The 8,696-nt window shown below is 38.5% G+C and overlaps 1 pseudogene; it reads left to right on the plus strand.

The window, feature by feature from the left end:
* Positions 1 to 5,191: 5,191 nt before the first annotated feature.
* Positions 5,192 to 6,301, plus strand: LOC136123549 (heterogeneous nuclear ribonucleoprotein A1 pseudogene; annotated as a pseudogene).
* The last annotated feature ends 2,395 nt before the right edge of the window (positions 6,302 to 8,696 follow it).

Below are 8,696 nucleotides of genomic sequence, written 5' to 3' on the forward strand. Positions count from 1 at the left end.
GATAAAATAGTGGAAATAAATACTGCAGAGCAGAATAAAGAAAAACGAATGAAAAGAACTGAGGACAGTCTCAGAGACCTCTGGGACAACATTAAACACATCAAGATTGGAATTATAGGGGTCACAGAAGAAGAAGAGAAAAAGAAAGAGACTGGGAAAATATTTGAAGAGATTATAGTTGAAAACATCCCTAATATGGGAAAGGAAATGGTTAATCAAGTCCAGAAAGCATAGAGTTCCATACAGGATAAATCCAAAGAGAAACATGCCAAAACACATATGAATCAAACTATCAAAAATTAAATACGAAGAAAATATATTAAAAGCAGCAAGGGAAAAATAACACACAAGGGAATCCCCATAAGGTTAACAGCTGATCTTTCAGCAGAAACTCTGCAAGCCAGAAGGGAGTGGCAGGACATATTTAAAGTGATGAAGAAGAAAAACCTACAACCAAGATTACTCTACCCAGCAAGAATCTCATTCAGATTTGATGGAGAAATTAAAACCTTTACAGACAAGGAAAAGCTGGGAGGGTTCAGCACCACCAAACCAGCTTTACAACAAATGCTAAAGGAACTTCTCTACACAAGAAACATAAGAGAAGGAAAAGACCTACAATAACAAACACAAAACAACTAAGAAGATGGGAATAGGAACATACATATTGATAATTACCTTAAATGTAAGTGAATTAAAGGTTCCCACCAAAAAACACAGACTGGCTGCATGGACAAGATCCATATACATGCTGTCTACAAGAGACCCACTTCAGACCTAGGGACACATACAGAAGGAAAGTGAGGGGATGGAAAAAGATAGTCCATGCAAATGGAAACCAAAAGAAAGCTGGAGTAGCAATTCTCATGTCAGATAAAATAGACTTTAAAATAAGGACAATTACAAGAGACAAAGAAGGACACTACATAGTGATCAAGGGATCGATCCAAGAAGAAGATATAACAATTGTAAATATTTATGCACCCAACATAGGAGCACCTCAATACATAAGGCAAATACTAACAGCCATAAAAGGGGAAATTGACAGTAACACATTCATAGTAGGGGACTTTAACACCCCACTTTCACCAATGGACAGATCATTCAAAATAAAAATAAAAAGGAAACACAAGCTTTAAATGAAACATTAAACAAGATGGACTTAATTGATATTTATAGGACATTCCATCCAAAAACAACAGAATATACATTTTTCTTAACTGCTCAAGGAACATTCTCCAGGATAGATCATATCTTGGGTCACAAATCAAGCCTTGGTAAATTTAAGAAAATTGAAATTGTACCAAGAATCTTTTCCAACCACAACTCTATGCGACTAGATATCAATTACAGGAAAAGATCTGTAAAAACTACAAACACATGGAGGCTAAACAATACCCTACTTAATAACGAAGTGATCACTGAAGAAATCAAAGAGGAAATCAAAAAATACCTAGAAACAAATGACAATGGAGACACGACGGCCTAAAACCTATGGGATGCAGCAAAAGCAGTTCTAAGAGGGAAGTTTACAGCAATACAATCCTACCTTAAGAAACAAGAAACATCTCGAAAAACAACTTAAATTTGCACCTAAAGAAATTAGAGAAAAAAAATCCCCAAAGTTAGCAGAAGGAAAGAAATCATAAAGACCAGATCAGAAATAAATGAAAATGAAATGAAGGAAACAATAGCAAAAATCAATAAAACTAAAAGCTGGTTCTTTGAGAAGATAAACAAAATTGATAAACCATTAGCCAGACTCATCAAGGAAAAAAAGGAGAAGACTCAAATCAATAGAAGTAGAAATGAAAAAGGAGACGTAACAACTGACACTGCAGAAATACAAAGGATCATGAGAGATTACTACAAGCAACTATATGTCAATAAAATGGACAACCTGGAAGAAACGGACAAATTCTTAGAAAAGCACAACATTCTGAGGCTGAAGCAGGAAGATATAGTAAATATAAGCAGACCAATCACAAGCACTGAAATTGAGACTGTGATTAAAAATCTTCCGACAAACAAAAGGTCAGGACCAGATGGCTTCACAGGCAAATTCTGTCAAACATTTAGAGAAGACCTAACACTTATCCTTCTCAAATTCTTCCACAATATAGCAGAAGGAGGAACAGTCCCAAATGCATTCTATGAGGCCACCATCACCCTGATACCTAAACCAGACAAAGATGTCACAAAGAAAGAAAACTACAGGCCAAAATCACTGATGAACATAGATACAAAAATCCTCAACAAAATACTAGCAAACAGAATCCAACAGCACATTAAAATGATCATACACCATGATCAAGTGGGGTTTATTCCAGGAATGCAAGGTTTCTTCAATATATGCAAATCAATCAATGTGATACACCATATTAACAAATTGAAGGAGAAAAACCATATGATAATCTCAACAGATTCAGAGAAAGCTTTCGACAAAATTCAACACCTATTTATGATAAAAACCCTGCAGCAAGTAGGCATAGAGGGAACGTTCGTCAACATAATAAAGGCCATATGTGACAAATCCACAGCCAACATCATTCTCAATGGTGAAAAACTGAAAGCATTTCCACTAAGATGAGGAACAAGACAAGGTTGCCCACTCTCACCACTCTTTTTCAACATCGTTTTGGAAGTTTTAGCCACAGCAATCAGAGAAGAAAAGGAAATAAAAGGAATCAAACTTTGAAAAGAAGAAGTAAAGCTGTCACTGTTTGCAGATGATATGATACTATACATAGAGAATCCTAAAGATGCTACCAGAGCACTACTAGAGCTAATCAATGAATTTGGTAATGTAGCAGGACACAAAATTAAGGAACAGAAATCTCTAGCATTCCTATACACTAATGATGAAAAATCTGAAAGTGAATTTAAGAAAACACTCACATTTACCATTGTAACAAGAAGAATAAAATATCTAGGTATAAACCTACCTAAGGAGACAAAAGACCTGTATGCAGAAAATTGTAAGACAATGATGAAAGAAATTAAAGATGATACAAATGGGTGGAAATATATACCGTGTTCTTGGATTGGAAGAATCAACATTGTAAAAATGACTCTACTACCAAAAGCAATCTACAGATTCAATGCAATCCCTATCAAACTACCACTGGCATTTTTCACAGAACTAGAACAAAAAATTTCACAATTTGTATGGAAACACAAAAGACCCTGAATAGCCAAAGCAATCTTGAGAATGAAAAATGGAGCTGAAGGAATCAGGCTCCCTGACTTCAGACTATACTACAAAGCTACAGTAATCAATACTGTATGGTACTGGCACAAAATCAGAAAGATAGATCAATGCAACAGGATAGAAAGCCCAGAGATAAACCCACGCACATATGGTCACCTTATCTTTGATAAAGGAGGTAGGAATGTACAGTGGAGAAAGGACAACCTCTTCAGTAAGTGGTGCTGGGTAAACTGAACAGGTACATGTAAAAGCATGAGATTAGAACACTCCCTAACATCATACACAAAAATAAGCTCAAAATGGATTAAAGACCCAAATGTAAGGCCAGAAACTATCAAACTCTTAGAGGAAAACATAGGCAGAACACTCTATGACATAAATCACAGCAAGATCTCTTTTGACCCACCTCCTAGAGAAATGGAAATAAAAACAAAAATAAACAAATGGGACCTAATGAAACTTAAAAGCTTTTGCACAGCAAAGGAAACCATAAACAAGACCAAAAGACAACCCTCAGAATGGGAGAAAATATTTGCAAATGAAGCAACTGACAAAGGATTAATCTCCAAAATTTACAAGCAGCTCATGCAGCTCAATAACAAAAAAACAAACAACCCAATCCAAAAATGGGCAGAAGACCTAAATAGACATTTTTCCAAAGAAGATATACAGATTGCCAACAGACACATGAAAGAATGGTCGACGTCATTAATCATTAGAGAAATGTAAATCAAAACTACATTGAGATATCATCTCACACCAGTCAGAATGGCCATCATCAAAAAATCTAGAAACAATAAATGCTGGAGAAGGTGTGGAGAAAAGGGAACACTCTTGCACTGCTGGTTGGAATGTGAATTGGTACAGCCACTATGGAGAACAGTATGGAGGTTCCTTAAAGAACTACAAATAGAACTACCATATGATCCAGCAATCCCACTACTGGGCATATACCCTGAGAAAACCATAATTCAAAAAGAGTCATGTACCAAAATGTTCATTGCAGCTCTATTTACAATAGCCAGGAGATGGAAGCAACCTAAGTGTTCATCATTGGAGTAATGGTTACAGAAGATGTGACACATATATACAATGGAATATTACTCAACCCTAAAAAGAAATGAAATTGAGTTATCTGTAGTGAGGTGGATGGACCTAGAGTCTGTCATACAGAGTGAAGTAAGTCAGAAAGAGAAAGACAAATACCATATACTAACACATATATATGGAGTCTAAGAAAAAAATAATGTCATGAAGAACCTAGGGGTAAGATGGGAATAAAGACACAGACCTACTAGAGAATGGACTTGAGGATATGGGGAGGGGGAAGGGTAATCTGTGACAAAGTGAGAGAATGGCATGGGTATATATACACTACCAAACATAAAATAGATAGCTAGCAGGAAGCAGCCGCATAGCACAGGGAGATCAGCTCAGTGCATTGTGACCACCTAGAGGGGTGGGATAGGGAGAGTGAGAGAGAGGGAGATGCAAGAGGGAAGAGATATGGGAACATATGTATATGTATAACTGATTCACTTTGTTATAAAGCAGAAACTAACACACCTTTGTAAAGCAATTATACTCCAATAAAGATGTTAAAAAAATAAAAAATAAAAGGCAGCCTACAGCTGTATTAAAAAAAAAACTCCAACTAAAATAATAATGTCTAAATGACTTGAAACTATTGATCATATCTATAGTTCTATATAAAATAATGGGCATGCACAATGCACATACGGGATAAAATTGCCGTAAGTCCTATTGGAAAACCTAGAATTGACTTTCAGTCCTTGCCAAGCATTCTACTAGACTAAGCCCCTAAAAGGAAAGAAAGAACTGGGGCTTTTAAGACCTGGCATCGAGGGACATGATGGATCCAGGGCAGCAATGCTACTTCTTAAAGGAATAGTGTTCTGCTTTCTGCCTGTGGATGCCACCAAGTAAGCATTGTTAAATTCTCCCCCGTCTACCGCTGTCATGTCTAAGTCAGAGTCTCCCAAAGAGTCCCAACAGCTGTGGAAGCTCTTCATCAGAGTTTTCAGCTTTGGAACAACCAGTGAGAGTCTGAGGAGCCATTTTGAGCAAAGGGGAATGCTCATAGACTGTGTGGTAATGAGGGATCCAAACACCAAGTGCTCCAGAGGCTTTGGGTTTGTCACATATGCCATTGTGAAGGAGGTAGACACAACCATGAATGCAAGGCCACACAAGGTGGATGGAAGAGTTGTGGAACCAAAGAGGGCCGTCTCAAGAGAAGATTCTCAAAGACCTGGTGCCCACTTAACAATGAAAAAGATTTTTGCTGGTGGCATTAAAGAAGACACTGAAGAACATCACCTAAGAGATTATTTTGAACATTTGGGAAAAATTGAAGTGATTGAAATCACGATAGACCAAGGCAGTGGCAAAAAGAGAGGCTTTGCTTTTGTAACTTTTGATGACCATGACTCTATAGACAAGATTGTCATTCAGAAATACCGCACAGTGAATGGCCATAACTGTGAAGTAAGGAAAGCCCTTTCAAAGCAAGAGATGGCTAGTGCTTCATCCAGCCAAAGAGGTCGAAGTGGTTCTGGAAATTTTGGTGGTGGTCACTGAGGTGATTTTTGTGGGAATGACAACTTTGGTTGTGAAGGAGACTTCGGTGCTCAAGGTGGCTTTGGTGGCAGCTGTGATGGAGGTGGATATGGTGGCAGTGGGGATGGCTATAATGATGGTGGTTATAGAGGAGGTGGCCCTGGTTACTCTGGAGGAAACAGAGGCTATGGAAGTGATGGACAGGGTTATGGAAACCAGGGCAGTGGCTATGGAAGGAGCAGAAACTATGACAGCTATAACAATGGAGGAGGCAGAGGCAGCTTTGGTAGTGGTAGTGGAAGTAATTTTGGAGGTGTCAGAAGCTACAATGATTTTGGCAATTACAACAATCAATCTTCAAATTTTGGACCCATGAAAGGAGGAAACTTTGGAAGCAGAGGTTCTGGCCCCTATGGTGGTGGAGGCCAATACTTTGCCAAACCACGAAACCAAGGCGGCTATTGCAGTTCCAGCAGCAGCAGCAACTATGGGAGTGGCAGAAGGTTTTAATTACTGCCAGGAAACAAAGCTTAGCAGGAGAGGAGAGCCAAGAAGTGACAAGGAAGCCACAGGTTGCAACAGATTTGTGAACTCAGCCAATCACAGTGGTGGCAGGGCCTAGCTGATTCAAGGAAGACATGCTTTAGACAATACTCATGTGTATGGGTAAAAAAACCTCAAGGACTGTATTTGTGACTAATTGTATAACAGGTTATTTTAGTTTCTGTTCTGAGGAAAGTGTACAGCATTCCAACACAGGGTTTTAGTGTAGTTTTTTTTGTTTTTTTGTTTTTTTGTTTTTTTTGCATCCATGCTGTTGATTGCTAAATGTAATAGTCTGATCATGATGCTGAATAAATATTTAAAAAAAAAAAAAACTTGTGGAAATCCAGATATACCTGATCCCCTGTCTTAAATTCCCTTTTTTCTCCCTTCACCACATTCACTCATACTTGTCTGACGGTGCTGAGTTCAGATGTCACCTTCCTTTTCCACCCCTACATCCTCAGCATGGGAGGGGTGCCCTTTACCTACACTCTCACACACACACACCTACGCTCAGCCCCATCTTCACACATGCCACATTGAGCTGTGACTGTTGACTTGCCTGCCTTTTCCACCCGATGTCAGACCATCCAGTTTATTCATTTCTGCATCCCTAATGCAAGGCTTTGGTATAAAAAGGAGAGATGCATTGAGGTAATAACCAACCCTACAAGGACCACAGTGTCTGCCAACTGTGTGAGGAAGACCTCCATCAACGTCATCCAGGTTAAATGAAGGACATCTTGAGCCATGGTACCACTATGCTAAGCCTGGCACCATACCTGACAAGTGTTAGGTTTTAAATCAAGTTTTCTTGACTACGTGAACAAATATTTGAACAAACAGATGAATGAACGAACAGCTGAACAAAGGGATGAATGAATGGTTTTCACTGAATCTCTGGCTTTACCATGAAGCCTGTCAAAAAAGGAGATAAGACATTACTTTAGATAAAGCACCAGTTGGAAAACACTGGCATAGACTAGTAAAAATCGATGAATCCAAGGCCCTCAGAATAACATAAATAAGATGAAAAAAAGAGAGAAAAATGTATATGCTTGGGGAAGGTAGTTTCTATGTAATGCCAAATGTGTGCATGAAAATGCTTTTTCCATCCCCTAAAGAAGACCATTTTGGTATTTGCACTTCTCTTTACAGAGAGATCAGTGACCCCTGTTTTGGTGTGTTATATGAACATTGCAGTTAATATATGGAATTTGTGCTGAGCATGGACAGTGCTTCAAAATAACATGTGTGTGGGGGAAGTGGGCAATTTGGTTCATGCTACATAAAAAATAATAATAAAAATAAAGGAAACAATGAGGATTTTGAGTCCCGTCTCAAAAAGCTTGCAGGTACATTTGCGACTGACACCCATATGACACTGATGGGGTACATCACTCCAATTATATGATAAAGGTCTTTATTTTTCTCAAAGCAATTAAGAAAAAACATCACAATAAACAAATGCTTCAGTGGGCTAAAACTCTCTCTATTTGAACCACTTTTTCTTTTTTAAAAACTCAGAATTCACTCATCAGATCTAGAAAAAAAAATCCATCTATAAAATTGGCAAACATCTTGGAAATGCACCTCCCTTCTGAAACCTGTTTGCTGAAAGGAGAACAAGGGAACATAATTGTCCGGCTAAAAAATCCCCTTAACAAAGATGATTGGAAAGCATTTCTCCTCCAGTTGGGTTTTGGCCAACCTTGGATCTATAAAAGCTGACTGTTGGCTTTTTAATCATTTTATGACTCAGGGTTGCAGTAAACATATTTTTTGCATGCAGTCTTTATATTTGTTCATTTAGTCATTGACTCAGAAAATGTTGTTTTCCAATTTTTCTATGTTCCAGTCACTGTGCTGGACATTTAAGAGGCTATGGTGAGCAAAACTGATGTTTTTCTAGCCATAATGAATCTTGTAGTGGGGGAAAGGGGATGGTGATATAAAATATAATCACACAATTGACTAATGAATAGCCATCATGACAGGCTGCAGAGTTCAGCATCAAAGTATAACAAGGGGTCTTAGCTAATTGGCCAGCCTGGGTTCACTCCTCTGAGAGGTTATATATTTGTTGGGATCTAAAGCATTAATAGTTTCAATAGGCAACGAAGTGTTGAGAGAGTGTTACAGGTGGGAGGGTGGGGACCGCGTGTGTGAATGCCCCTGGAGAAGTTTTATCATATTCTTTCATCTGTGTCTACGTGCACCAAATAGTTTTTGAGCACCAACTACTTTCCCAGCTCAGTTCTGTCTCAGCCTTCAGGGGCCATAAACCAGTGGGGGAGAGAGGGGCCGGGATCTGTCTCAGGCCTAAGGAGCATCACAGTCTAGCAGAGGAGACCAAGAA

Source organism: Phocoena phocoena, chromosome 5, assembly GCF_963924675.1.
Source record: "Phocoena phocoena chromosome 5, mPhoPho1.1, whole genome shotgun sequence".
Lineage (NCBI taxonomy): Eukaryota > Metazoa > Chordata > Mammalia > Artiodactyla > Phocoenidae > Phocoena > Phocoena phocoena.